This window comes from Pan troglodytes, chromosome 17 (assembly GCF_028858775.2).
Source record: "Pan troglodytes isolate AG18354 chromosome 17, NHGRI_mPanTro3-v2.0_pri, whole genome shotgun sequence".
NCBI lineage: Eukaryota > Metazoa > Chordata > Mammalia > Primates > Hominidae > Pan > Pan troglodytes.
Window position 1 is genome coordinate 42,919,577 of NC_072415.2, and position 24,535 is coordinate 42,944,111.

General features: G+C 35.4%; 1 protein-coding gene across 7 annotated transcripts in view; it reads right to left on the reverse strand.

The window, feature by feature from the left end:
* The window catches only part of CCDC178 (coiled-coil domain containing 178), a 503,110-nt gene that overhangs the window by 212,301 nt on the left and 266,274 nt on the right, over positions 1-24,535 (reverse strand). The gene's annotated exons all lie outside the window — the stretch shown is intronic.

Sequence of the window (24,535 nt, forward strand, 5' to 3'; positions counted from 1 at the left end):
CAGAGGATCACTTGAACCCAGAAGGTCGAGGCTGCAGTGAGCCATATTCATGCCACTGCACTCCAGCCTGGGTGACAGAGTGAGACCTTGTCTCAATCAGTCAATCAATAAACTATCGTTAATTAAGGTGCCCCAGGGAAAAAGTGAAACGAAAGAGACTTTCTGTCTCTGGTATGACACTTTCTGGATAGCTCTCCTTAAATATAGAGAAGCATAAGATATGAGAACAAAGAAATAAAGATTTGAGAATAGCTCATACTGACGTCTGGGTATGAGTTCAGCAAATAAACTGACCAGTAACAACAGATGGAAAGTCTAATGCATTTTTAAGACTCAGTCTGAAAAAATATCCGTAAAGTTACGTGATTATTTCAGCCTTACAGTCCTTGGACTCCCAACTTTCCACTGGCAAGACCTTAATTAAGAAAACTGTGAAGCCCTGATCCTGGCATATTCCACAACAGCCTCTTCAGACATGGCTATGGAACATCCTGAAAACCAGAAGAAACTCCCAAAGCCATAAAGAACAATGAACACAACACTAATCCCAGAGAGCACATTAGGCATTATCTGGTAGCTGATTTCTTTTTTTTTTTTTTTTTTTTTGTAAGGAACAGAAATTTATTTCTTACAGTTCTGGAGGCTGGGAGTTTCAAATCAAAGTACCAGGAGGTTAGGGCCCAGTCTCTCTGCTTCCAAGATGGTGCCTTAAATGCTGCATCCTCTGGAGGAGAACACCATGTCCTCGGGTGGCAGAGGGGCAGAAGAGAGAGAACCTACTCCTGCAAGCTTGCCTTTTTAATTTTTTTTTTTTTTTTTTTTTTTTTTTTTAGTATTTATTGATCATTCTTGGGTGTTTCTCGGAGAGGGGGATTTGGCAGGGTCATAGGACAATAGTGGAGGGAAGGTCAGCAGATAAACATGTGAACAAGGGTCTCTGGTTTTCCTAGGCAGAGGACCCTGCGGCCTTCCGCAGTGTTTGTGTCCCTGGGTACTTGAGATTAGGGAGTGGTGATGACTCTTAACGAGCATGCTGCCTTCAAGCATCTGTTTAACAAAGCACATCTTGCACCGCCCTTAATCCATTTAACCCTGAGTGGACACAGCACATGTTTCAGAGAGCACGGGGTTGGGGGCAAGGTTATAGATTTACAGCATCCCAAGGCACAAGAATTTTTCTTAGTACAGAACAAAATGGAGTCTCCTACGTCTACTTCCCTCTACATAGACACAGCAACAATCTGATTTCTCTATCTTTTCCCCACATTTCCCTTTTCTATTCGACAAAACCGCCATTGTCATCATGGCCTGTTCTCAATGAGCTGTTGGGTACACCTCCCAGACGGGGTGGCTGCCGGGCAGAGGGGCTCCTCACTTCCCAGACGGGGCGGCCAGGCAGAGGCGCCCCCCACCTCCCGGACGGGGCGGCGGCCGGGCGGGGGCTGCCCCCCACCTCCCTCCCGGACGGGGCGGCTGGCCGGGCAGAGGCTGCAATCTCAGCACTTTGGGAGGCCAAGGCAGGCAGCTGGGAGGTGGAGGTTGTAGCGAGCCGAGATCATGCCACTGCACTCCAGCCTGGGCAACATTGAGCACTGAGTGAGTGAGACTCCGTCTGCAATCCTGGCACCTCGGGAGGCCGAGGCTGGCAGATCACTTGCGGTTAGGAGCTGGAGACCAGCCCGGCCAACACAGCCAAACCCCGTCTCCACCAAAAAAATATGAAAACCAGTCAGGCGTGGCGGCGTGCGCCTGCAATCCCATGCACTGGGCAGCCTGAGGCAGGAGAATCAGGCAGGGAGGTTGCAGTGAGCCTAGATGGTGGCAGTACAGTCCAGCTTCGGCTCGGCATCAGAGGGAGACCGTGGAGAGAGAGGGAGAGGGAGAGGGAGAGCTCTGGTAGCTGATTTCTACCATTCTGAAGGCTTGGGGAATCTTTGTAATGTCTACCCACCAAGATTTCAAGATCTCAGAATTCCTATGAATTCTGCTGGATATCTCCCATTCTTTCCCTTTCTGGAATGTGTTTTTGCTTTTATTGTATCCCATTTCCACAATTAAACACTAGGTGTCATGCGACTGAGGATATGCAGATACCTTGTCTTCTTATTTCATCTGTCTGAATCTAGAGATTATAGTATAATATGCAGAAACTTAGACTTTGAGCTTAAAGGAAGTGACTTGGTGAGACTTAGTTGGTTTTTGTTGGGGCATATCACAATAAGGGAGCAAGAAAACATTTTTGTAACCAGAAGGGTCAACCGTGGCAGTGACAATTGTTTGTCAGTGAATATCCAGGTGTGGTCCCCTCACCCCAACCCCTGCATGGGCTATTCCCAGCCCCCTTGCTAGGAGCTATGTGTCTGTTTCTGGCCAATGCGCTGTAAACAGAAATGATGTGTATAACTCCTAGGCTAAAATATTTAAGAGCTAGTTTGCCATCCTTATGGTTCCTTCTCCTGTAAAACTAACTGTGTAGGTCTCCTGTTGGGATGAAGAATCACCAAGATGAAAACAACCTGGATCCCCACACATAGGAAATCTTCCCTTGGATCTATAGTGGACATTGTAATACTCTATGGGAAAAATCCACACACTGTGGAATCCAGAAAGCAAATGGTTAAATACTAACTGACTTAGGGTTTTCTGGAAGCCAGAAAACAAATGGTTAAATACGAACTGACTTGGAATCTAACCAGTTTTAGCAGTGAGGAGATTAAGAAGAGAGTCAATTTGTACCCCAAATTCCAGAAATGCTCTAAAGGTGAAGGTACCACCCATCTCAGAATGTGGAGCTATGTGAACAAAAAACAAGAATATTAGGAATTTTCAAAAGAAACTCTGAAGATCCTTGAAGGCTTTCTGTATCCACACAGTAGGAAAGCTAGTTCTCTTCAGCAGTTTTAGAAATTTGTCATCTACCAACACTATCAGAGATACTCTGACCTTTGCCTCAGACACCAGGCAAAGTTGTCACAGTGAAAATAGAGAGCCACACTGAAAGTAGAGGAATAAGTGAAGGGCCATATGCTGTATAATGAGGTCTCCATCTCCCTTCCCTCCTCCACCCATTAATATTCCATTATACAATCTCCCCTTCCCTGCTCCCCACAAACATGTAGCAGATTGAATTATTCTAAATAATTGACTAAACCAAGAAAATTAAACACTATGTATTTGAACATTCTCACAATAACATGGCTTGCTCTCATTAAACATTCTACAGTGAAGATTAACAGTCAAAAATATACACCCATCATTCTTCACAGAACTAGAAAAAAAAATCCTAAAATTCATATGGAACCAAAACATAGCCTACATAGCCAAAGCAAAACAAAGCAAAAAGAACAAATCTGGAGATATCACATTACCTGACTTCAAATTATACTACAGGGCTATAGTACCAAAACAGCATGGTACTGGCATAAAAATAGGCATGTAGATCAATGGAAAAGTATAGAGAACCTAGAAATAAAGCCGAATACTTACAGCTAACTGATCTTTGACAAAGCATAAAAAACATATCTCGGGGATAGGACACCCTAGTCAATATGGTGCTGGGAAAACTGGGAGGCCACATGTAGAAGAACAAAACTGGATCACCATCTCCCACCTTATACAAAAATCAACTCAAGATGGATCAAAGATTTAAATCTAAGACTTAAAACCATACAAATTCTAGACAATAACACTGAAAAAACTCTTCCAGGCATTAACTTAGGCAAATAATTCATGACTAAGACTGCAAAACAAATGCAATAAGAACAAAAATAAATAATTGGGACCTAATTAAACTAAAAAGCTTCTGCACAGTAAAATACATAATCAACAGAATAAACAGACAATCTTGTGGGAGAAAATATTAGCAAACTATGCATCTGAGAAAGGACTAATATCCGGCATCTACGAGGAACACAAATCAGCAAGAAAAGAAAACTCATCAAAAAGTGGTCAAAGGACATGAATAGCCAATTATCAAAAGAAGATATGCAAACAGCCAACAAACATATGAAAAAATGTTCAACATCACGAGATGTTGGTGTGGATGTGGTGAAAAGGGAACACTTTTACACTGCTGGTGAGAATGTAAACTAGTACAACCACTATGGAAAACAGTATGGAGAAGCTTTAAGGAACTCCATTCAATTCAGCATTCAATCCAGCACTACTGGGTATCTACCCAAAGAAAAAGAAGACATATGAAAAAGACATATGCACACGGATGGTTTATAGCAGCACATTTCACAATTGTAAAGATATGGAACCAAGCTAAGTGCCTATCAACCATACACCATACAATACTACTCGGGCATAAATAGGAATGAAATAATGTCTTTTGCAGCAACTTGGATGGAGTTGGAGGCCATTATTCTAGGTGAAGTAACTCAGAAATGGAAAATCAAATGTATGTTCTCACTTATAAGTGGGAGTTAAGCTATGAGGATGCAAAGGCATAAGAATGATATAATGAACTTTGGGGACCTGGGGAGACTGGAAGAGGGTGAGAGATAAAAGACTATGTATTGAGTACAGTGTACACTGCTTGGGTGATTTTGGAGCACCAAATCTCAGAAATCACCACCAAAGAACTTATCCATGTAACAAAATACCACCTGTACCCCATAAACTATTGAAACATAAATAGCAATAAATAAATAAATAAATTCTTGAAAAATAACAAAAAATTAGGTGGGTGTGGTGGCGAGCACCTGAAAAAAAATACCTATCTACAGTCTTCAAATATTATTTAAGTACTTTTTACCATCAGAGTTGTAAGTTACTTGATACTGGAAAAATACTTCTAACTCAAAAAAGAGAACTAAAACAAATGCGGAAAAGCTTAAATACAAACAAGACTTTGCAGAAAACATAAAAAAGCAAATGAAGTTATAGTTAACATTCTCAAAGAGAAAAGAGTTCTAAAAAATACAACAGTTCTCTTAGAAATGTAAATGAGAATATTTTCTCAAATCAACAAAGAGAATGAAAAACAATGTTGAAGGCATCATCCAAAAAGTAAACCAAAAGTTTATAATAGAAAGTAATCAACTGAGGAAAGTTATCACCCCAAGAAAACTGTTTCTCATTTCTGTATCTGTCAAATTGGGATAATAATATTAACACCAACAACAATAATGTCCTATTAAACATGGTACAGTGAATACCCAGCTCATGTAGTTGTCATTAGGATTAACTTAGTGAAGAGAGTTAGTAAAGGGACTTAGAACCATGACTGGAATAAAGAAAACACTCAGTAAGTATCAGAATTTGGTATCAACAACAATATTATTATGGTGAAAAATACATATTCCAACAACAGGAGAAAAAGTAAAAGGGATAGAGAGCAGATTAAAAAGAAATTACGTATAAAATACAAGATGTCTCCAAACTAAGAGTGTGTATCTCAAGATCTGAACTATCCACCCAGCATTCAACACAATTATTGAAAATAGATGCAGGCCAAAAGCAATTTCACAACACTAGGAGTAATGGGAAGATCTTAAAGTTTTCGGAGAGGAGAAGGAGGAAAGGAGTGAAGAGATAAGTATATACAATGATTAGTAACTGGATGACATCTGAATTTTTAGTGGCTAGGTGACAAATGGAAACCAGAAAATAAAGGCCTACAATTGTGAGAGCAAATGCTCACTATTCTATAACTCTACACCCAGGGCATTATTAATCAAGATGAAATATAAACCAAAATCATTTTCAAATACGCAAAGTGGGAATCTTTACAAAAATGGTCATAATATTTTGCAGTTTCTCCTATCCCTTGAATCTGGGCTTAAGCATGTGACTTTCTTTGAATAATGAGACACTAGCAAGCATGACACAAGCAGAGAGGCTCAAAAAGTGGCTGTGCACTGGGGCTTGACCTCTTGTGCCACTGGAAACCCAGAGCTCGCCAGGAAGAAGCCAAGGCTAGACTCCAAGGATGAAAGATCAAAAGATCATGTAAGGGAATGGGGCCACAACCATCTCAGCCATCCAGCTGAAGTCCCAAGTATGTGAATGAGGCCATCCTAGATTCTCTCATCCCAGCCAAGCTAGCCAGAGCAGAAGAACCACAACAGCTGACTCCACAGAATTGAACTAACAGTTGTTTTAAGTCATTAAGTGTTGGAGTGGACTGCTACACAGCAAAAGTGAACTGCTATACCCTCATCTTTTCTCAGGAAGCCTCTGGAGAATGTACACCTCCAGGCAGAAAAAAGAAGATATAGTTGGTTCCAGGAAGCAGTTGATCCAATGCTAGGAAGTGGCAAAGAGAATGCCTTGGCATACTTTGAAGTTAGACACGAGACAGTAGCTAAGCAGCAAAAATGAGCAACAAGTCAGACTGGAGCAGAAAAGAGCCTATAGGAAGGCACTGTCAAAGAAAAAACACAAGCAGAAATGAAGTCATTTTAGACTTGTGAAAAAAAAAACAGGCAAAGAAACACAAAGAGGCAATTACTAACTCCAGGGAAGCAGAATTACATAAGAAATGGAAAATTTTCATGCTACATGGTTTAAATCAGTTGTGAGTGACAATTATATATATATATATAACATATATTATATATTACATATATTAGCTTAACACAGTAAGAAATGCCAAGAGTGTGCAGTAGAAAGCTGTTATTTGAAATACGACATTAAATATTTTACAGTAGCTGCCTTTAGGGAGGGCCAAGGAGGATTATGAAAGAGTGAGGCAGAGGGCTCCTGATCTTGGAGTAGAGTTTAATGTTTTAACTTATGTAACTACTGTATTTTGGAAAATAGAAAATTAAAATTGAAAATAGGTGAAGCATTGAAGCAACAAATACACAGGGAAAGAACCTCTTACTAAAATTTCATCTCTTATGTCTCTCATATCTTATATCTATGTTTGTATCTATGTATCTTATATATTATGTCTATACTTATTTCTTTGAAAAGCTCTGGCCAAATACTTATCAACAAACTGCAAAGATTTAAACATTTTCAACCTTGAGTTATCTCTCATAATAATTACAAAAATAAATAGAAGCATAACAGGCATTACAAAGAATTTTGTCACAGTGTTTCATAAGAACAAAAGAATTTAGAAGTCACATAAAAATACAAGAATTAGAAACAAGCAAACATCATATATTTATACAGTAAATGTTCTTCAATAAAATAATTATACTTTTGAAGAGTAATGCCATAAGGATAGGCTAATTTAAAATATAAGTAAACAGAGAAAAATGGAAAATAATATATCCAGTATTATACAAAATTTGTATATAATATATATATGGTATGCATATATAAAAGTTACATGGAAAGATGATTTCATTGTTATTTTGTCTACTTTTTAGATTATCAGCAATGATTTTGTATCACTATATATAATGAGAAAAGACATAATATTGGTTTACTATTCAACTTAAAATATTTTTAAAATTTTGTGTCTTTATGAAACTATAATTTCATAGAAAAACCTTAAAATATAATGGAAATGAGTTCAGTTTCTGGTAATGACATAGTAGCTTCTTGTAGATTGAAATTATAATCTGTGCACACAATATGAAAACAAAATATATGAAGGCACTGAAGAGTGATCAAAAGTAGGCAGAAACTGGAGGAGGTTCTTAAAAGAAGGAGACCCCAGGGAGAGAGATTCTTGTTGACTCAGCTTTTTCTTGGAAGACACCTAGCAGTCAGAACAAAAATCAACAGACTTCAGAGAAAAATAAGAGTGTCTGGAGTCGGTATAATGTCCAAAAATATCACAAATTGTGACTCATAGACAAGATAAAATTTAGTCAGTGAACACTGACTCCAAGGTGATCTGGGGTAATGAAATTTCAGAGAAGGACTTTAAAGCAGCTGTTATAAATACAGTCAAGGAATTAAGAAAGAGATGGAAATAATGAGTGAAAAAATAAGAAATTTTAGTAGAGAACAACAATATAAGTATGGAATTAAAGATATAATCATGTATACATATAATAAAACATATAAATAATGCAAATGAAGTAAATACTTCAATTAAGAGTTTTACTAATTACAAAATTTACTGCATGTCACCTATATGAGATGAACTTTATATATAAAGATACAGAGAGATAAAGTAAAAGGATGCAAGGTACACCACATACCATGCAGATGTCAGTGTAAAGAATTCAGTGTGTTTCTAAAATATCAGACAAAACATGCATTAAGACATGGAATATTATCAGTGATAAAGGTCATTTTATAAAGGATCGATTGGTTAAAAAGATATAACAGTCATAAATATGTATAAATATCTAACAAAGCTTCAATATACATGGAGCAAAAGCCAACAGAACTAAACAAATCTATAATCATAGTGGGAGATTTCAACACCTCTCGTCCAGTAATTGATAGAATACCAAAAAAATCATTAAGTTTATAGAAGTTGTAGAAAAGAACAATTATCTTAACATAATTGAGATTATAGATTTTGTGTCTAACAATTGCAGAATATACATCCTTTTCAAGTGCAAAAGAATACCTAAATAGACAATAAATTATAATATAAGCTCCAGTAAATTACAAAAATGAACTTGTACAATGTATGTTCTCTGACCAACATAGACTTCATTGTAAACCAATGACACTAAGATATTGAGAAAATCCTTAAATATTTGTGAATTAAAGAACACATTTCTAAATATCTCATGGGTTAAAAAAAGGAACTGCATGGGAAATTTGAACATTTAGGGTAGAATGAAAATAAAAAGATAAAAATATTAAAATATGTGTGATATACCTAAAGCTATGCTTAGATAATACCTTATAACATATTTGCTTTTATTAGGAGAAACAAGGTTTAAAATCAGTTATCTAAATTTTTACTTTAAGAAGCTAGACAAAGAAACTTAACCAAAAGTAAGTAGAATTAGGAAAATCAGAGTAGAAATCAATCAAATTAAAAACAGAGAGTAATCATGAAAATCTCAGGTGCATTACTTTCTGGTGGTCTAATTTAAAATGAGAAAAAAAGAAAAAGATCAGTTACAAATATCTAGTTTTTAAAATTAATTATCTTGAATATTAGGCATCTCAGGCAATTTTTTTGTCAAACACTTCTTGGGACCTACTTGATGGTTGACTTTTCTTATAAGAGCTTAAAGAGAGGATGATCTGTATTGTGGAAGAAAAGTAGAGAAGGAGACAGGACACAGCTAATGTTTGCATTAGGGCCAGGAACACGTACTAGCAGACCCAGACATGGAAATGATACAGAAACATAAAGTCCTACATTACTGGGGGTATTTCATGGTGGTTAAATGACTGAAAAAGTTGATGATTCATACTTAATTGTATATACAAAATGAATGTTATCAGGGGAAGTTTAACTTAAAATGAGGAAGTTTAACTTAAAAATGGTCAGAACATTTCAAGAGAAATCTTTAGTAAAAAAAAAAAAAAAAGCAGGTTACTGTAGTTATCTTTGAGGATACAGAGCATGTTGACAGATGTCTGGCCAGCTAGAAAACACTTATTTTTTTTTTTTTTTTTTTGAGACAGAGTCTCGCACTGTCTCCTGGGGTGGAGTGCAATGGCGTGATCTCGGCTCACTGCAACCTCCGCCTCCCAGGTTCAAGCGATTCTCCTGCCTCAGCCACCCGAGTAGCTGGGATTACAGGCACCTGCCACCACGCCCAGCTAATTTTTTGTATTTTTAGTGAGGTTGAGATTTCACAGTGTTGGCCAGGCTGGTCTCAAACTCCTGACCTTGTGATCCGCCCGCCTCTGCCTCCCAAAGTGCTGGGATTACAGGTGTGAGCCACCGCACCCTGCCGAAAACGTTTTCTTTTAAACAATCTGAAATATATGTGGAAATATCACCCATAAGGAAAAAAAAAAACTCCCAGGTAGCAAAAATAATAGGCATTGTAAAAGGAAAGAAGTATTTCTCACTAACCTGTTTGTGATTTTAATTCTGCGTGACACTTCTGGGCTGTTCCAAAGCAAACTTACAGTCAATTCTTTCTTAACAAGATCTCTTATTTTCTCCATTTCTCCTATCATTTTTGCTTCCTAACCCTCCCTCTCAAAAAAAAAAAAAAAGGAGAAAATAAAAGCAAAAGAAGAAGTAGTGAATTGTTTCAGATGCTGTAATTAAAATACAAAGATTTTGGCAAGAGCTGGAGTTGTGGGGAGAGGGATGGAAAAGATTTCCACTACGAGAGTTTCTGATCTTGCTAATAGATGTAGGTACCAGAGACAGAAATAAGCTAAACAAGGTTTCCAGTTTCTCTGCTCCTATAGCAATGCCTGGTATTCAGTTGGCAAAAAAATTAGCCTTGGCTCATAAAATCTAATTCCAGGAAATATTGTTACCATTTTATCTCTACATTTATCTTAGAAAGGAGGAAGATAGGTTAAAACTTTGTATCCAACATACGATGGATTCAGAACAGTCTACATATAATTTTTTCAGTGGGTTCAATAAATCAATATGATGGCTAAGTACTTTCTTTGGTTTTAAACATGTCTGGAAATGCTCCTTTCATTATTCCCAATTTTCTGATAACTGGATGAATAAAAAAAAATGTTTCAAAGAGTACCAGAATACAGTAGTATTTCTTTCCTCTCAGATATATTTTTAATATCTGTGATTGATCTTCCAAATTAAACCTAGAAATACTTCTGCCTTTGACTTTCCTGTCATACACATTGAAATGTGATTTACTGCCTCTTAGTTTCCTAGATACAAGCAATTACATTGCTTGCATTTAGGACTATTTTAAGTGAAGTGCTGATAAAACCAGTTAAGTCTTCCCAGACCTAAGCAGTTATTAGGTTCTATGCTTTCTGTAACCCTTCTTTTAAATGAACTAATATGATTTTGTTCTCATGAAATAGTTTGGAATGATATTAATACAGACCAAAATGTTAGAAAATATTAAATGTATTTTAAGTCACTTTTAATATTATAAAACATCAGCATAATTTTTCTCTTTTATAAAAAACAACCTAACAGTAATGTGGTTTTAAAAAAATACACAGACATAGTATTTTACCTTCTTGCTGTTGACCTTAACACAAAACCTTTCTGGGACCAGTATAACATTCCTATTCTTGAGTCATTACTCTGACTTTCAGTAGCATCCTATATTGATTTTAAGATCTCGCTTATGGCTTTTTAGGCATTTCATGGTTTAAATATTCTATACCTTTCAGATTGATTACTTCTATATTATCTGTCACTTTTTTATTGTTAGAGCAGGGGCCGCTTTCTGCTCTGTTGTCACAAATGGATTCCCATAAGGCTAACACTTTTCATGCATCTTGCCAACAGAAATTGCTACTCCTTGAAGTAAGTAATTTGGAACCTCTTACAGCTTTTTAAAACGTAGGTGTAACTTTTTCTTTTCCACTGGATTTGGAATGCTCACTTATCTGAGGGTTTGTTCTTAGACTAACTGGAATGATTTTGGAGAAGCTTTTGTAAACACTAGATACACGAGCTTCTTGATAGTAGTGTTTATTTTATCTACTTCCCCTTCCTAAAAGTGTGTCAAACAAGCATTTTCTGGAATGCAACAGCTGTTTACATTGCTTTCTTATCACTGATCTCAAGACTTTCCTAATATTATTTCTGTGCCTTCCCTAAAGGGGATGACTATTTCTTCAAGATGTAGTCTGATTTGCCAAAGTTCTCAGTGATCTAATTGGTATATCTTCCTTTTTCCCTAAGAAAGCTATGAAAATACTTGTAGCCCCAGAATTTCCACAGAAAACGTCTACCTTCAATCTACAGTTAGTACAAAAATCATTGTTAATTGTAAATTTGATATCTGTACTTTATTTCCATAGGATTATCTAAAAATTAAAATTTTAAATTCATGTACTCTAAAATATCAGTTTAAAATGCATTGTAATTTTGCAATTTAAAAAAACTAAAATTTTTATAAACAATAAACATTATAATTTAAAAAGGGAAAATTTTAGACCAATTTATATTTTAGTGCCAAATACTGTCATAATTCCTATAAGTTAAATATCATTACTCTAAACATTCACAGAATTGCAGAATGTGGTATCTGAAGGGCCTTTCAGGATCATCTAATCCAAATTCTTTATTTCAAAGACAATGATTTGTTTAAGGTTAAATATTTAGTGAAAGGAGTAGGAATTACAATGTTATTTTTTGTATGTTATGACAAGCCAATTTTCTCTACACTAAAGTGTCTGCCTCAGAATTTTTTCCAAGTTATTGCCAGAGTGAAGATAATAAATTGGAAGAAAAATTTTAAAATAAAACTTGTATTTATGGAAGACCCAGGCTTACCTCCCATTTTAAAGGTACTTTAGTTATTAAAAATACATCATTTGAATGCAGTAGGTTTATGGGCTGACAATTTGGCAGTATTTACTCTTATAATTGGATGAGGACAGCCTCGTTGTCATATAAAAATTTTTAATACTATGCATAATAAAACTCACTTTTTCATAAGAAAAATGTTCTTATGAATAAACAACAGATTCTGCAATATGGAATAATAGAGGCCATGTGATTAATTTATTATGGGTCACAGTTATACATTTTTGGGCCATTTTCTGGTATATGTAATTAATGGCAAAAGTGTAAAAACTGATTGTAACAATAAATAATTTTCCAGATGTTTGCATTTGTGGAAGATCATGTCATATAATTCCTCTTTCTAGAAAATTACTGGGAGGAAAAAAATGTAAAATCTTTATGAAAGTGGCCTAGTGCCATTTTGTTGAACATTATGGTATGATTTTGCTGATGCAGCTGTAACAACTACCACAAAGTAAGTGGCTCCAATCAATACAAACGTATTCTCTTACAGTTCCAAAGATCAGAAGTCAGAAAGAAATCTTACGGGGCTAAAATCAAGAGGTTAGCAGAGCTAGTTCCTTCTGGAGGCTCCAGGAAAAGAATTTGCTTTCTTGGCTAGTAGCCCCAAATCACGTCTCACTTTCCATTATCATGTCACCTTTTTCCTTCTGTTGTCAAATCTCTGTGCCTCTCTCTTATAAGGACATTTGTGACTACATTTTGGGCCTGCTCAAATAGATCCGGGTAATCCCCTTATTTCAAAATCCTTAATTTAATCACATCTTTAGAGTCCTTTTTTCCAAGTAAGATTACATTCACAGGTTCTGGTGATTAGGATGTAGATATCTTAGGGCACCATTATTTAGTCTACCAGAATTAATACTAATTTTAAGACATATGTTTGTTCTCATTTAAATAGTATCTATCTGGAGGTAGAAACAAACAGGTTTTTAAATACTTAAATTATCTTTTTGGGTAGTTATTTAACTCTAACCTATACAGAAAACTTCTAACAGGACAGATGACCCCTTGATTTAGTAACAATAGCATTCCTATCATCAGAGTAAGAAAGTGGTTATATTACAAAAACTGCCTTTAATTATCTCTTTTCAAAGATGTAAGGATTTAGAGTTCCTCTAAGGAAGAAGACAAAGCCCAAAGAAATAATTCAAGAGAGGAAAGCGTTGGAATATGGCCCTCAGGAAAGCTACTTACCTCCATGTTTCTGTACAAGTGAGTTTCTGCTTCAATGACTCAAGATAGCTGGGAGGGAAACATCCATTCCAAAGATCTAATTCTGGCATATAACTTATATGAAATTAAAATTTATTATTCATCTTCTACCACAGTCTTGGTAAATGAATGGTATTGAATTATATTTTCTTGAATTGAAATAAACACTTGAATTTGTGTTCACAGATGTCCTCTTTTAATTTACTTGACATATATGTCTTTTTAGCCACGTTTTTGGTAAATAATCTGTGTGATTCAATTTAAAATGCCTATACTGCAAACCACTACAAGTATTATTCATTTTATCTTGTAATTTTATATTCAAGTATTCACATGACTCTCAATCTTGCCTTAGATAAGTAGAACTTTCAAAGTGTAAACACTTGGTCAATATTCTCTAATGTTCTCCTTTAGTCATAGGACACAGGTCAATAGCAAAGGTATTTCTCTCGATACTCTGTCCATCAAGAAAGCAGGGTGCTTTGGTTCTGGGCCCGGGGTTTATTTCCTAGTTAAAGGTCAACATCATTGCTCACAGAACAAAATCCTTATTTACTACCATTCCTGGATCTGGTTCCAGTCAAAGAAGCATCTTGGTTTAAGTGTTTCTGTTTTATAGGAGTCTGAGTCTTCAGCCACTATTCATGGTCTTGGAGACTTGAATGATATTTTCCAAGCTTTGGCGAGTAACCACACTACTTCCTCCTCACATACCTCATGCTTTCTAAATACCCATTCACTTGACTCTTCATTACATTTTCCAAAAAATTACCCTGATTAATTCTACCCTTTCTAGATTGCCAAATGCCAAATAGGAAAGAGAATGGCAACAATGTCCCCAAAATATGTAACTTTGGAAAATCTATTTTATTTCACACATAAGTAAACAAATTCTCAAAACAGCATTTCTAAAATTAAAAAATAGATCAACTGTTCTAGCCTTGTACATATGATTTAAAGGAGCAGAATTTTAACCTCAAGCTACTGAGAGGTATAAAAGAATAGAGAGCAACAAGAAGAATGGAATTCCAGGAAAAAAGAATAGTGGAGTTAAATTATCTATAGACCTTGGAAAATCAAAGATCTGCTTAGGAAATGCTTCAGAACACTGAAAGCCTATTTTTAAAGGTATGCAAAGCATTTTACCCATTTCCTGTGCCCAATTTCCACTTCATATTTCCAAGGCTATCACATGAACACCGAAACTAATGAAAACTACATGTGTGGAGTAGAGAAAATGGGTGACACATTCTATCAGGATTTAGTTCTACACAATATATGAAAAGGCCATTCTCTGTCCCATAACTTTCCAACTTTTTCTTACGAGGCTTACAATCTCTCCTTTACTGACAGCCTTCCTATTCATATTTTATAGATATATATTGGATTCTCACCAGGCTTGTTTGCAATTTGAATTGCCTCAAAAATTTCCTATGGGCAAGGGTTGGCAGGAATCCTCTCTTGATCTTATTTAAAGAGCAGAGGTTTAGAATTCTCCTAAATGGATAGAATTATCCTATCCATTCACAATTACCTTCAGGTTTTCTGGAGACTTACTATAAATAAGAATTTGTTTCCAGCTTCAACCATGTCCCTACACAGGACATGAACTCATCATTTTTTATGGCTGCGTAGTATTCCATGGTGTATATGTGCCACATTTTCTTAATCTAGTCTATCATTGTTGGACATTTGGGTTGGTTCCAAGTCTTTGCTATTGTGAATAGTGCCACAATAAACATATGTGTGCATGTGTCTTTATAGCAGCATGATTTATAATCCTTTGGGTATATACCCAGTAATGGGATTGCTGGGTCAAATGGTATTTATAGTTCTAGATCCCTGAGGAATCGCCACACTGACTTCCACAATGGTTGAACTAGTTTACAGTACCACCAACAGTGTAAAAGCTGGAAACCATCATTCTCAGCAAACTATCGCAAGGACAAAAAACCAAACACCGCATGTTCTCACTCATAGGTGGGAACTGAACAATGAGAACACAGGGACACAGGAAAGGGAACATCACACACCGGGCCCTATTGTGGGGTGGGGGGAGGGGGGAGGGATAGCATTAGGAGATATACCTAATGTTAAATGACGAGTTAATGGGTGCAGCACACCAACATGGCACATGTATACATATGTAACTAACCTGCACGTTGTGCACATGTACCCTGAAACTTAAAGTATAATTAAAAAAAAAGAATTTGTTAAACCTCATTTGTAATAACTATCAATCTGAAATACAAATCTAGCTGAAATATTCTCAACATAATTTTATGTTTTTATTACTTTTATAAACTATTATTTTAGGTTCAGGGTTACATGTACAGGTTTGTTATATAGGTAAACTCATGTCACAGAGGTTTGTTGTACACATTTCATCACCCAGGTATTAAGCCTAGTACCTATTAGTTATTTTTTCTGATCCTCTCCCTCCTCCAAACATCCACCCTCAAGCAGGCCCTAATGTCTGTTGTTCCTCTTTTTGTGTCCATGAGTTATCACCATTTAGCTCCCATTTATAAGTGAGAACATGAGGTATTTAGTTTTCTGTTCCTGCGTTAGTTTGCCAAGGATGATGGTCTCCAGCTCTGTCCATGTTCCCGCAAAAGACATGATGCCATTCTTTTTTATGGATGCATAGTATTCCATGCTGTATATGTACCATATTTTATTTATCTAATGTATCACTGATGGGTATGCAGGTTGATTGCATGTTTTTTTCTATTGTGAATAGTGCTGCAATGAATGTTCGTGTGCATGTGTCTTTAGGGTAGACGGATTTATATTCCCTTGGATATAAACTCAGTAATGGGATTGGTAGGTCGAATGGTAGTTCTGTTTTTAGCTCTTTGAGGAATTGCCATACTGCTTTCCACAGGCTGAACTAATTTACACTCCCACCAGCGGTGTATAAACGTTCCCTTTTCTCCACAACCTCGCCAGTATCTGTTATTTTTTGACTTTTTAATAATATCCATTCTGACTGGTATGAGATGGTATCTCACTGTCGTTTTTGATTTGCATTTTCCAATGATCAGTGATACTGAGCGTTTTTTTCATATGCTTGTTGGCCACATGCATATCTTCTTTTGAAAAGAACATAATTTTAAATAAAACCTTTTCAATGTTAAATTTTCAGAAGTCAAGTTAAAATATATAAACATATAGTCTGCCAACACTCAATGACTAAGCCAGGGCACATGTGATTTGTACATACAGTCCCAATTCTACAACACAAGTCTCATTTAAATAGATGCTTTTTACTATTTCTAAAGCAACAATGATAATAACATAGAAAATAGAGAACCATGGCCCTAGTATAAATGATGGAATCAGAATTCATTTTTCTCATAAAATTATTATCTATATACTTATCAGCTATTACTAAAAAGTCAAGTACCTGATAAAAAGGAGAAGAATCAACTGCTTTAGATAAGATTTCATATGCAATAAATCAATTCTGCTCTTCAGTACCCCCTTTTTCTAAGAACTTTGACTTTACTAAATTGCTGTAGCTATTCTATAATAAAATAATTTGCATTTGACATGAAAATAATATTTACTAGTCATGAAACTTTGGCAGCCAAAACTAATCACATCAATTAAAACGTACTAAACAAGCAAAATAATTCTTTGGTGTCAGAATGTTGTTTCAGTAAGTTTTAGTTAAGTCTTATACTATTTAAAAGAGTGTTACTGTGCAGCAATAATTTTTCCAACCATATTGCATAAAATCAATTGCATCTGTGGAAAGTTAAATGCGAAAATATATTTGAAATAATATAGTAACTTTATATCAGAACATGTATAACTGCAATTCAATCCATGGCTGATATTTGCCACACCCTGCTTCCACTTGGTTTATAGAAATATCTGTGAACTAAACTGAGTATCCTACATAAGTCAAATTTGCTTACATTAATCATTCTCAAACATTTTTGTTCTCAGGATCCGCTTACATTCTTTTTTTTTTTTTTTTAAACAGAGTTTCGCTCTTGTTGCCCAGGCTGGAGTGCAATGGTGAGATCTCGGCTCACCGCAACCTCCACCTCCCAGGTTTAAACAATTCTCCTGCCTCAGCCAGCTGGGATTACAGGTGCACGCCACCATGCCAGGCTAATTCTGTATTTTTAGTAGAGACGGAGTTTCTCCTTGTTGGTCAGGCTGGTCTCGAACTCCCAACCTCAGGTGATCCGACCTCAGGTGATCCGCCAACCTCGGCCTCCCAAAGTGCTGGGATAACAGGTATGAGACACTGCACCCTAACCAGGATCCATTAGTATTCTTAAAAATTATTAAGAAACACAAAAGGCTTTTGATTGTACAGGTTGTATCTACTGATAATTACCATTTTGGAAATGAAAACTGAGAAATTAGAAAATATGTACTAATTCATTATAAATAGCAATAATAAATAACATATTTTTTGTGCAAAATAACTATCTTCCCTAGCAAAAAAAAAAATGGTGGTAAGAAGGGCAGTGTTTAACATTTTTCAAATTTCTTTAATATCTGGGTTAATTAAAAAAGAGATGGATTCTCTTATCTGTTTCTAAATTGGGTATATTGCCATTTGTTATTTTGGTTATAGTATTTGGAGAAAATCCAGCCTCAGATATGTAGCCGGAAATGGGAGGGTATTTTCAGATAATTGTGGATATTTTTCTTTGATACTACACCCCAACTCAGCAAGAGGTAGTTTTTGAAATATTATTTACAGTTTGGACTCAGAAGTCATATCAATAAACCTTTCATACCTTGTTGAATTAAAATCCACTGGTAATATCATGCATTGGTCATTTTGGTGTATTAGTTTGTGGAGTTATGCAGGTCTTCCAAATACTGATAAATGCATTATGTCATTTAAAAATCCCATTTGTTAATATCATGCTTATCTTTTTAGAAAAGTCTGTACATTTTGGAAGGACGTCAAGCTCTCAATAGCATGTACAATACTTTTGATACACTTGTGGTTTGAATCTGCAGATGTGAAAGTTTCTTTATCCAAGACAATGCAAAAATAATATGAATTAAAACAAAAACAAAAACAAAAAAAAAAACAGCTGAGTGCAGTGCACATGCCTGTAGTCTGAGCTGCCCCAGAGTCTGAGGTGGGCAAATCACTTGGGCCCAGGAGTCCAGCCTGGACAACAGAGCATTACCCTATCTCTAAACAACAAACCCAATCTAGTATAACAACAATTTACACAGTGTTTACATTGTATTAGGTATTAGAAGTAATCTAGAGATTATTTAAGGATTCAGGAGGATGTGTGTAGACTATATGCAAATACTATGCCATTGTATGTTGGGAACTTGCATCCTCAGGTTTTGGTATCTGCAGGGGTCCTAGAACCAATCCCCCTTGGACACTGAAGGATGACTGAATAAGTTCTACAAAATTCTAATTTTCATTTGAAAGCTCAAATGTTTTATGGACAATAAATATTATAACTTGTTTTATTTGAAGTGACAGGCCCATTTTGTTCATTTTCAAGTAAATGTATGTCAAATGGTTTAGTCTGAATAATCACAGTTTGCCTGTCAATTGTTAAGTAAAAATGATGTTTTATTTTAAAAAAAGGCTAGTTCAATTCACAGCTCCAAATATCACAAAAGTGCTTTTCCTAGAGACAGCTTACTTTGATGTGCAGCAGAACTGTTTTAAATGTACTTCACAATTCATCACAAAGAATATGTACTAAAGTGTTGAGATTTAATGCAATTAATATCAATTTTATTTTACTTTTAATGGAAAAAAAACCAATTATTTTTGCACCAACCTAATATTTACAACAACAACTAAACTCTTAATTACAGTTCACCATACAAGTGCCTGGCAGTGAGAAACACAGTGAGTACTGTTGGCACCACTGCCTTGGTTTATATTAAGGTATCAGCAGTTGTATCCACCATTGTTTTTACACCATGAGCACAAATGTCAACAGAGTGAAAAAGACAGATATCTTACTACTATTTGAAAATAGCTTATAGGTCCTTCCTCTCCCCGCCTTTCTCCTGGAAAGGGTCTTATGGATCCCCAAGGGCTTATAGATCACACTTTAGGAACTGTTGGTCCAGACAACACTGAACAAATAAAGAAAACACTTGGTAACAAGTTAAAAATGTTGTTTTCAAATCTTAAAAAATTCAGTATTTTCTGAATATGTTTATATACAATAAAACGATTATTAAAAATAACTGTTTCCCTTTGTCACAAAATATTTTATTGCTTATTGAGGTTCTGGCCAAATGAATGACATAGAAACTTAGAGAAAAGGAAAAAAATCTCCCTAAGGCACTAGGTTCCAACTCTGATCCCAATTGGATGGCCTAGAGCTTAGAGCCCTTAAACTCGTTTTTCAGGGAATAGTTTCCCTACTAGGTGTCTGTAAGGAAAGAGTTGTGGTGCTATTGGTGAAGGACAAGATTCAGTAACATTAACACCTAAAGGAGATAATACAAATCCAAATCAAATAGACATTCATTTTCACCTCTCTGTCCCCATCATCTTTCTATCAGTAATACCTATTTATTTTCATGACTATGGAAGCCAAATTAAACTAGCACATGTGTTCCACACTATGCTGGCCTGTAGCTGACTTTTACATAAAAATTCATACTGGTCTGATTTGATTTTCTAACTTTTAGGTTCAGAGGTACATGTGCAGGTTTGTTTTATAGGTAAATTGCATGTCTCAGGGATTGATGAAGAGATTATTTTGTTACTCAGGTAATAAGCATAGTACCTGATAGGTAATTTTTCGATCCTCACCCTCCTGCCTCCCCCCACCCTCAAGTAGGCCTTGATGTCTGTTGTTCCTTTCTTGTGTCCATATGTACTCAATGTTTAGCTCCCACTTATAAGTGAAAGCATGCAGTATTTGGTTTTCTGTTCCTGTGTTAGTTTGCTTAGGATAATGGCCTCCAGCTCCATTCATGTTGCTGCAAAGGACGTGATCTCATTATTTTTTAATGGCTGCATAGTATTCCGTGGTGAATACGTATCACATTTTCTTTATCCAGTCTGCCACTGATGGACATTTAGGTTGATTCCATCTCTTTACTATTGTTAATAGTGCTGCAATGAACATATGCATGCATGTGTCTTTATGGTAGAGTGATTTATGTATACTCAATAATGGAATTGCTGGGTTAAATGGTAATTCTATTTTAAGTTGAGAAATTGCCAAACTGCTTTCCACAATGGCTGAACTAATTTACAGTCCCACCAGCCGTGCATAAGTATTCCCTTTTCTCCACAACCTCACCAGCATCTGTTATTTTTCGATGTTTTAGTAACAGGCATTCTGACCAGTATGAGAGTATTTCATTGTGGTTTTGATTTACATTTCTCTAATGACTAGTGATGTTGTGCATTTTTTTCATATGCTTGTTGGCCACATGAATGTCTTCTTTTGAAAAGTGCCTGTTCAGCTGGATGCAGTGGCTCACACCTGTAATCCTAGCACTTTGGGAGGTCGAGGCAGGTGGATCACTTGAGGTCAGGAGTTCAAAACCAGCCTGGCCAACATGGTGAAACCCTGTCTCTACTAAAAATACAAAAAAAAAAAAATACCAGGGCGTGGTGGCATGCACCTGTAATCACAGCTACTTGAGAGGCTGAGAGAGGAGAATTGCATAACCCCGGAAGGTGGAGGTTGCAGCAAGCTGAGATTGCACCACTGCACTCCAGCCTGGGTGAGAGAGTGAGACTCTGTCTCTAAATAAATAAATAAACAAATAAATAATAAAAGTGTCTGTTCATGTACTTTGCCAACATTTAATGGGTATTTTTTTCTTGTAAATTTATTTAAGTTCCTTACAGGTTTTGGATATTAGACCTTTGTTGGATGTATAGTTTGCAAATATTTTCTCCAATCCTATAGGTTGTCTGTTTACTCTGTGGATAGTTTCTTTTGTGCAGAATATCCTTAGTTTAATGAAGTCCCATTTGTCAATATTTGTTTTTGTTGTGATTGCTTGTGGCATCTTTGTTATGACATCTTTGCCAGGTCCTATGTCCAGCACGGTATTTCCTAGGTTATCTTCCAGGGTTTTTATAGTTTTTGGTTTTAGATTTAAGTCTTTAATCCATCTTGAGTTAATTTTTGTCTATGATGTAAGGAAGGGGTCCAGTTTTAATCTTCTGTATATGGCTAGCCAGTTGTCCCAGCACCATTTGTTGAATAGAGAGTCGTCCTCCTATTGCTTGTTTTTGTCTATTTTGTCAAAGATCAGATGGCTGTAGGTGTGCAGCATTATTTCTGGGCTCTCTATTCTGTTCCATTGGTTTATGTGTCTGTTTTTGTAGCAGTAGAGAAAATACTTGCAAACAAGTTAAAAAATACTTTTTCAAATCTAAAAAAATCAGTCCTTTGTTAATTTGTTTATACAAAATCAAATAAAACTGTTAATAAAAATAAATTTTTAAAATCCAAAAACACGAAGTTAAAGTAAGCAGTTTGTTATAAAACTAAGAGCATTTGAAATATGAGTTAGGAATACAACTACCATATTGATTGAGATGTTTAGGAATGTACAGTTTTGTGTCTAACCTGAACTTACTTAGTAATATGTCCTAACGGTGTAAATGATTAGAATGCAGAGCTCTATTATTATTTACAAATAATTACTCTTAGTTTGTAAAATATTTTGAGCTGACAGAACTTAATTGGACCCAAAATAGTTTCATAATTGCAAAAAATAAAATAAGCCCAGTTAAAAAGTTTTGCTTACAATTCAGTTATTCAAATATTTAAGTAGTGTTTATCAAATTTCTCAGCCTACATCCAGTTATGGTTTTTGACAGCTATTGCTCAGTGTATTTAGAGTACATGATTATCTTACATTACAAGGGTAAATTTTTTTTTTAACATCTGGATAGACAGGCAGTGGCCATTGCCCAATAGGTTGAAGCATTTCAATTGTCACTGAATCAAAACAGACCATTTGGCCACATATCTAAAACTGCAGGTAAGTTACGGAAATTTGCAAAGAGAATACACTCTTTTTAGTTATTCAAGTTTCTTTCTCTATCAGGCATTATAACCTAAGTAAAATGTGCATTCAAATCATACCTGTTTCAGTTTCTCAAAAGTGCAATTTCAGCTAATTTAACAATTCATTCCTCTTAGGGATACATTTTACTGGGAGATTTAAGCTAGTGAAATCAGCCTGAGTAAATCATGCAGTTAACTGATTTTTGATAATAGAAAAATTTGGCTGGTTGGAAATGCTTAAAGACTGTGTAAGTACAGAATGTGGTGGGTCACTAGAAAAAAATTCTACTTCTATAACCAGGAGGCAAAGGCTCAAGTTTCATGTCACTAACTTCAAGTGCCATTCTCTAAAAATCTATTCTTGGTCTATTACCCAAAAACAAAAATTAGAAAGTTGACAGAAATAATAAATTCAGGGTTACACTAAAATATAATACAGAGGGGTGGTTGAATATCACGAGCTTTTATGTTCCTTCTGTCAGATGCCAACTCTTTACTTAAAATTCTTATAAAAATTTCTGTTTGAAAGGCTAGATACCAGTGTGCTCTTTCCTGTCTATACATGTCAAATTTTAAGCTTTAGAATAGCGAAAACAATGCTCTGTGCTTGTAGTATAGGAACATATAATGGCTTGATTATATTAGAAAACAAAAGCCAGTATTATCATTTTCAATTCAATTATTGAATGTGACTTGGTTTCTTTGGGTGGTCACTTTAGGTACCACCTCTACGTATCATTGCACAAAGACAATATTCATCACCAGCTTACATAGCAAGCAAGACCTTCCTCAGTTTCCTCAATCTCTGCTGCCACATATACCAGCTGATCTCTCTTCCTCAAAACCAATACCAGCCATGAAATTCATTAAGTTCAAAGATGTCATGTTTTGTGGTATATCCCAGGCATTTGTGTGTGTGTGTGTGTGTGTGTGTGTGTGTATGTGTTGTGTGTGTGAAATGGCTCCTTCACTTTGTAGAAGGGTAAGAAAAGCCATGTAATGTTTCTTCAGGAAGACGTCCTTCTCTAGCTACTCTTGTAACCTAAGCAAGAAGTATATGGTTTCAGGGAGTTTAAGGCTCTGTGTAACCCAGAGCCTCTGTGTTAAGTTCCTGTTTATAAATTATTGGAATAGGCTAACAAGAAAGACTGTGAAATCTATAAGCATAAATGTTTCTGTTTTCCTGTTCGGATTTAAGAGGGGCATATTTCTTTTGAAGTTCTTTTGGATTCTTAACCAAAAGAGCTTATTAAAACTAAATAACTTATTATTTAGAACTTATTAAAGGAACTTATTAAAATGAAATAATCACAAAATGAAGTAATTACTCTGGAAAGTGCAATTTAAAATATGTAACTAGAGCTTTTGAAATACTTGGGTGTTATATATACAGCATAAATATAATGATATCAGCCGTGGGGTAAATCCTATCACTGTATACATATTGTGTAAAATATTGGTTAATAGAAAAATAATGACTTTAATAAATAATTACATGTTAAAATTACAAATAGTTTAAGTGATATAAATATAAATTGATGAAAATAAATAAAATAGCCATATTGTTACAAAATTAATATCAATTTTATGTCACATACAAAAACCACTTAACTAGCTCAAGTTTTTCTATCATAAAAGCAGAGGATTTTTTTATTTCTTGGCTTGACAAGAGAACCAATTAAATGGATGTTTTCAGTTTATTAATAATCCATTGTGTTATTCTGGCCATTCTTATAACAACTTTATTCATCTTAATAGTAGCACATTATTTTCTAGAAAAAAATACTGTTTCTGCTTTATGTTATGGTTTCTCTATGTATTACTTATCCATGCTATAGGTTACCTGGAGAAAGACTCCTTTTTCACTCATTTCTGGATTACAGGATTTTGCATACAGAGAATCTGTTTTTGTTTTTTTTCTCTTTCCTACTCCATCCTGAGACAGGATTCAAATTTATTTGTGAACAAACCCAACTGAAAAAATACACTTAAACCAGCT